Source organism: Erinaceus europaeus, chromosome 5, assembly GCF_950295315.1.
Source record: "Erinaceus europaeus chromosome 5, mEriEur2.1, whole genome shotgun sequence".
NCBI classification, from domain to species: Eukaryota; Metazoa; Chordata; class Mammalia; order Eulipotyphla; family Erinaceidae; genus Erinaceus; species Erinaceus europaeus.
The window spans coordinates 7,926,956-7,934,162 of record NC_080166.1 but is presented as its reverse complement, the minus strand read 5'-3'; positions in this window follow the sequence as shown (position 1 = coordinate 7,934,162).

Sequence of the window (7,207 nt, the reverse complement as noted above, 5' to 3'; positions counted from 1 at the left end):
CGTATTTACCATGTTTGTAGACCCAGGTTTTAAGTCTCCGGGTTCCACGTGCAAGGCGGAAGCTTCAGGAGTAATGGAGCAGTGTTGCATCTGTCTCTCATATTCTCTGTTTCTCTCCTTCCTCCCTATCTCTTTCTGTTTCTCACACTCTATAAAAAATGGCCACTATATTGGTGCAACTATGCAGGCACTAAGCCCCAACAATACCCATGGCAGCAAAAAGAAAAAAAAAATTAGGATTAGCGTTCTTTTAAATATTTATTTATTCCCTTTTGTTGCCCTTGTTGTTTAATTGTTGTAGTTATTGCTATTGTTGTTGATGTCATCATTGTTGGATAGGACAAAGAGAATGGAAAGAGGAGGGGAAGACAGAGAGGAGGAGAGAAAGACAGACGCCTGCAGACCTGCTTCACCACTTGTGAAGCACCCCCCCTGCAGGTGGGGAGCTGGGGGTTCGAACCAGGATCCTTATGCAGGTCTTTGTGCTTTGCGGCCACCTGCGCTTAACCCGCTGTGCTACCACCCAACTTCCAAGGACTAGTGTTTTAAAAGAGTGTGATTTTAGTGTTTTAACGGAAGTCAATATTTAGCATTTTAAAAAAGAAAGTCATATAACCTTATTCCCCCCAATCTTCCAAAAATTTCAACAGAAATTCTTTAAAAAAAAAAAACCTGTTTGCAACTAGAAACAGTCTCGACCTCTAGATTGTGTCTGTCTGAAAGAAGATGAGGTAAAACTATTCTTTCTGTATTTTTCAGGAGTTTTATAACTTTCTCTCTAAAGTTTCCTTCATATTCCTTGTATAGTGACTGCAAAACTGAACCTGTGTGGGAAGCAGCAAGTGGACTGGATCTGAAGAGACTGTCATTTTGTTCGACAGACACATTTCTGTGAAGATGCTTACCACGTAATAAATGTTGAGAAGTTAAAAGAAAACCTGGATTGAAACTTTGAGATTTGAAATAAAGATGAAAGCGACAAGCAGAGAAAAATTGTCAGTCTATTTTTGCCACTAACTATGTAATTTTGAGCAAGTCATTACTCTTGTGTATGAGTCACTAGCTCCAGAATTAAGAGGTCAGACATGACCAAAAGTTGTCAGACTTGATTAACATTAGGGGACCTACAGTTAGAATTGTTTTCAGATACCATAAGTCCCTAGTGGAGTAAATTGTAAATATGACAGTAACTTATTAGACAAGCACAGCTATATAGAGATAAATTATGCTAACAACCACTTATACACCCATGATAAATCAAGCTCTTACAATAAGTATTTCTGGGTTTTTCTAATTTTTTTAGTTTTCTTCATGTCTATTGGTTTTTGACATCTGTAAGTACTTGTTAGTTAATAAATGACAGCAGTGTCTTGAAAAGCTTTTGCTCAATATCTTGAGGAAAAAAACTAGGAAAATTTATAAGTTCTGTTCCTTAAAATGGGAAAAGACTTTATGGTGGGAAATGTTGGTTTATGGCCATGGGAACACAATTTAAAACAGAACAACAACAAAAACAAAAAACTAGTCTAGTCATGGGCTCTTTGGAATATAACTAAAATAGGACTACTAACTATCTACAAAATGGAGATCCCCCCCAACTCTTCATATGAACTTTTTCAGCCTTTAGGTTCATGATTAGTCAATAACTTGTTTGGCTTTATATGTTAACTCTCTTTTCAGCCACCAGGTTCCAGATACCAGCATGATGCCAACCAGACTTCCCTGAGCAGACGACACCACCAATGTGTCCAGGAGCTCCGCTTTCCCAGAGCCACATCCCACTAGGAAAAGAGAGAGCCAGGCTGGGAGTATGGATCCACCTGCCAACACCCATGTTCAGTGGGGAAGCAACTACAGAAGCCAGACCTTCCACCTTCTGCATCCCACAATGACCCTGGGTCCATACTCCCTGAGGGTTAAAGAATAGGAAAACTATCAGGGGAGGGGATGGGATACAGAGTTCTGGTGGTGGGAATTGTGTGTAGTTGTACCCCTCTTATCCTATGGTTTTTGTCAGTGTTTCCTTTTTATAAATAATTTTAAAAAAACATTGAAGTAAGTTTCTTATACTCTTTAAGTTGTAACATTTTGTGAATCTACATTTTTCAAGTAAAATCAACCAAGATTCATGTGCTCTCAGATGAAACAAATTCTCCTTGAAATGAAATCTAATCATGGGAAGTTGAGGGGGGGGTGCACCCAGTAGAGTGTACACACTTGAATTTGTGAGGGCCTGGATCCAAGTCCCTTGTTCCCACCTAAGGCGGATGTTTCACAAGTGGTGAAGCAGTGCTACAGATGTCTCTCATCTTTTCTATTTTTCTGTCATAGTCTCTAACTAAAGAGATAATAAAGGGGTCAGGCAGTGGTGCACCTGGTTAAGTGCATACACTGTCATTCGCAAGGATTCAGGTTCAATTCCCTGGCCCCCATCTGCAGGGGGAAAGCTTCATGTGTGGTGAAGGTGTCTCTCTCTGTCTCTTTCCCTCTCTATCTCCCTCTCCCTTCTAAATTTCTATCTCTATCCAATATAAAGTAAGTAAAATATTTAAAAAAATAAATAAAGATTTTTTAAAAAAAAATCAATAATTACTTTGGTTCATACTCCCAGAGAGGGATAAAGAATAGAGAAGTTTGCAATAGAGGGGATGGGACACAGAACTCTGATGTTGGGAACTTTGTGGAATTGTACCCATGTTATCTTACATTCTTGTTAATCATTATTAAATCACTAATACAAAATTTAAAAAATCATCAATTATTAAAAAAGCAAAAACAATATAATTGTGAATCATTTACTACTAACTGAAATTGAGAAAATACACCCTGAAGGACAAATGAAATAGTTTTAATGCATGAAAGTATTGTCCCCAAAAGTCATCTGGGGATTTGCCAAACTTGTCTTTAGTCAAATATGCACCCAAAAAGTTTTACTCATTTTTTTTCATTCATTCCAAAGATTACTCCCCAGGAGCAAATTCTCCATATAGTAGGATACCTCAATGAACAAACCAGAAGGACATTTCTGTCTTAGTGAAACTTGTACTAGTGGAGAAACACAGGAAATAAATAAAATGCGAAATTAGTACCTTAGATCATGGTAATGCATACGGAGAACAATAAAGCAGAAACAGAAGAGCAAGAGGCATTGTGTGCGTGGTAGACTCAGAGTTGGGTGGTCAATGAAGACTTCACCATGATGATGACTTGTGAACAAAAATGGAAAGATTTATATTGGGATCTAGCCTAAGGTGTTGATAGCAGAAGAATCCTGAAATGCTCACAACAGTCTGTTCAGTGTGAGGTAACTGAGGCAAAGAGTACCGGGAGACAGGGTCAGGTCATGCAGGGACTTGCAAGTCATTCAGAAGATACAGCTTTTGCTCAGAGTTTGGAGCCAATGAAAGTTTTTGAGTAGAATCATCTTGCCATTTTTTTTCTTTTTTTAAAAAAATTTTTATTTATGAAAAGGAAACACTGACAAAACCATAGGATAAGAGGGGTACAACTCCACACAATTCCCACCACCAGAGCTCCATATCCCATCCCCTCCCCTGATAGCTTTTTTATTCTTTATCCCTCTGGGAGTATGGACCCAGCATCATTATGGGGTGCAGAAGGTGGAAGGTCTGGCTTCTGTCATTGCTTCCCTGCTGAACATGGGCATTGACAGGTTGATCCATACTCCCAGCCTGCCTCTCTCTTTCCCTAGTGGTGCGGGGCTCTGGGGAAGCGGGGCTCCAGGACACATGGAAGGAAGGTCCGGTTGGCATCATGCTAACATCTGGAACCTGGTGGCTGAAAAAAAAGTTAACAGAGCCAAAAAATAGTTGACTAATCATTGCCATTTTAAAATTATCTTTATTTATTTATTGGATAAAGACAGCCAGAAATTGAGAGGTATGGGAGTGGTAGAAGAGAAGAAAGAGAGAGAGAGAGAGAGACCTGCAACACTACTTCTGCACTTGCAAAGCTACCCCCTTGCAGGTGGCGACTGGGGGCTCGAACCTGGGTCCTTGCACGCTGTAACGTGCAGTCAACCAGGTACTCCACCACCCGGCCCCATTTTTTGTCTTAAAGGAATCATGTTGTTTGCGTTGCTGAGACAATATTCTCACGGGGCAAGGGTGGAAGCAAAAGAGCAGCGAACCGGTAGTCGTCGTGGTCCTGGCATGAGGCGATGATGACAAGCTCAGTGACGATGAAAGGTGGCTACAGCTACATCCGGGAAGTCACGTATAACTCGAAGTCACCTAATGTAACCTACTCTATTCCACACTTGCTGATGCTCCTATCCTAATTCCAACAGCGTGTTAAAAATCTCTAATCGGGGAGTTGGGGGGTAGCCCAGCGGGTTAAGTGCAGGTGGCGCAAGGACCCGCATAAGGATCCCGGTTGGGCAGAGGCGTCGCTTCCCAGGCGGTGAAGCAGGTCTGCAGGTGTCTGTCTTTCTCTCCCCCTCTCTGTCTTCCCCTCCTCTCTCCATTTCTCTCTGTCCTATCCAACAACGGTGACATCAATAACTTTAACAATAAAACAACACGGGCAACAAAAGGCAATTAAATATTTTTTAAAAATCGATGATTGTACTATACTCTGTGGAATTCATTGTCAACTACTTGTTCGCTTCCTGCTTCCTCTCAAGTTGATGAAGATCATTAGAGAAATGCCCAGGGCCCATATGAAGGTCATCTATAATATATAGATGTTGAATTGGAGTATAAAGCTCTAGAAAATGTCTAACTTGCCACTGGTTCTGAGGAGATGTGAGGCAGAACACCGTACCACTGAGACCATCTAGATTCCTTCCTCAGTGAGTTAGTCATTCGAATTTATTTGGTAGTATTTCTGGGTTTCTTTTACTGATGAAATCCTTGCTCTCTAAGGGCTTTTGAATTTCCATGATTCCTCAATACATCTTTTAAAGTCACTGGGTACAATTGCAACATCACTTGTTACTGAGAACCTCTCACCATAATTCCATGAAAAACACATTCTTTTTTTTTTTTTTTTGGCTTGGTACCACTTTTAATTTTTCAAATAACCTTTGTCTGAACTTGAAAAAAAATAATGTACATATGAGAGGAAGCAAATACCACGTTTTGGTTTATTTATGTTTGTCCTTCCACATTTTGGTTTATAGAAGACATGTGGTATCTAAAAAATATCCTTGGGGATTTTCAAATGAGGGTTAATAGTAGCATTCTCCTTCAAAATAGAACATTAAGATTAGTCAAATAAATAACTACAAAATCCCAGACATCTAGTTTGTCTTCAAAGTTCAGATTTGCCTATCTAGATTGAGTGTCAAATTTAGTAAGAAGTGCTTTTTTCATTCATCGGTTTTATCCCACTCGTTAATTCTTTTTTAAAAAGAAAATACAGTTTTGGGTGATTGACAGTAAGTGTTTATTTGTAAATTACTGTGCATACTATGGACTTTGCACACTCTTGAGATGTCTACAAGGAAATAACTGGGCCTGCCTCCATGGACTGCCCTTTTGAGAATATTGCGGTGAACTGGCAAAAATAAAGCCAGCGCCAAGTCACTTGAGAATGTCTGAAACCTTTTAGAGATTTGTTACGTGGTACAGCTAGATTGTCATTGCTTGTCTGGTACACCCTATGACCTGACTAATCTGGATACTGTTATAACAGTCCCAAAATGCCTTTAAGGCAGTATATCCAGACGTGCACTACTCACTCATACTAGATGACATTTGGCCAATATCATTAGTGATTAAAATAAGTGACACTGGGGCTGCAAAGTGACTCATTTTGTACAGTACGAACATTATCCTGTGACTTGGGTTTGAGCCCCAGGCTACCACATGGGGGCAAGCACAGCAGGGGAGCTTCAGGATTTGTAGAGTAGTGTTGAGGTATCTCTCCTCTATCTCTCCTGTACTATCTCTCTGTCTTTCTCTGTCTCTCACGGTCTATCTAAAAGTAAAAGGTCACACTATACATTGTATGCTTTATACCAAGTCATACTTACACAAAAAAAGTTTTAAAAACTGGCATTGGATAGTGTGTACAACACTTCATAGTAGGTATTAATATGCCCATTTTTCAGATGAGTGATTTAAACTCAGTTTATCAGATATGATGCCTACAAACAAAATCATAAGAATTTTCTGCAGCAATGACAGATTTAAAAAAAAATAGATTACACTGGTTGTACCTCCCCCCCCCCCCAGCCCCCTTGAGTGTGAATTTAAGACCTAAAGAAAGAAGTATTTGGATCACAGCAAAAAAGACAGAAACAGAGATCAGGTGTTTACAGCCATCGTAAGTTGACAGATCAACTGGGAAAGTGTCTGACTGTCAATTAGTGAGCATCTTTGCTGTTCTGTTCCCACCGTGTCTTTTGAGAGTTTCACTCATTGGAGAACATTGAATCTTTTCTTACAAAACTGACATCTACCTTTTAAATGAACTCCTTTCATCCTGCCTGTCTAACATCTAAATTAAATGCTAAAAGTAAAGTGGATAACTCTATAGTCTGATTCATAGTCTACTTACAACTAGTAGTGTAAAGTGTTGGTTCTTGGGAGTCAGGCAGTAGCGCAGGGGGTTAAGTGCATGTGGCGCAAAATGAAAGCACCAGTGTAAGGATCCCGGTTTGAGCCCACCCCTCCCCACCTGCAGGGGAGTCGCTTCACAAGCAGTGAAGCAGGTCTGCAGGTGTCTATCTTTCTCTCCCCCTCTCTGTCTTCCCTTCCTCTCTCCATTTCTCTCTATCCTATCCAACAAGGACTACAACAATAAAATAATAAGGGCAACAAAAAGGAATAAATAAATAAGTATAAAAATACTTTTAAAAAAGTTGGTTCTCTTCTGTTTTTTTTTCTTTGCATGTATTTATACTTAAAAATAAGTTGGGGTTTTCTGATTTACATTCTAGTTTCACACACTGTTAGTTTTTCCTTTAATTATAAATGCCATTTCACAACAATTGTGAATTCTAACAAGTGCATTTCAGAGAAGTTATTGCAGTTCATATGAGGATAAAGCTATTGGCATCTGACCTCATGTTACCATTTGCAGCATGCCAAACTTCTCAGAAACATATTGTCACATTAGGCTTTCATATTCAACTGTATCTTCCTGTAAATTTCTTGAAGGCAAAAATAACAAGTAGCTGCTACTGATATGGTAATCATAACCTTACATGCAATAGAACTTTTGCTGTGAATACTGAAAA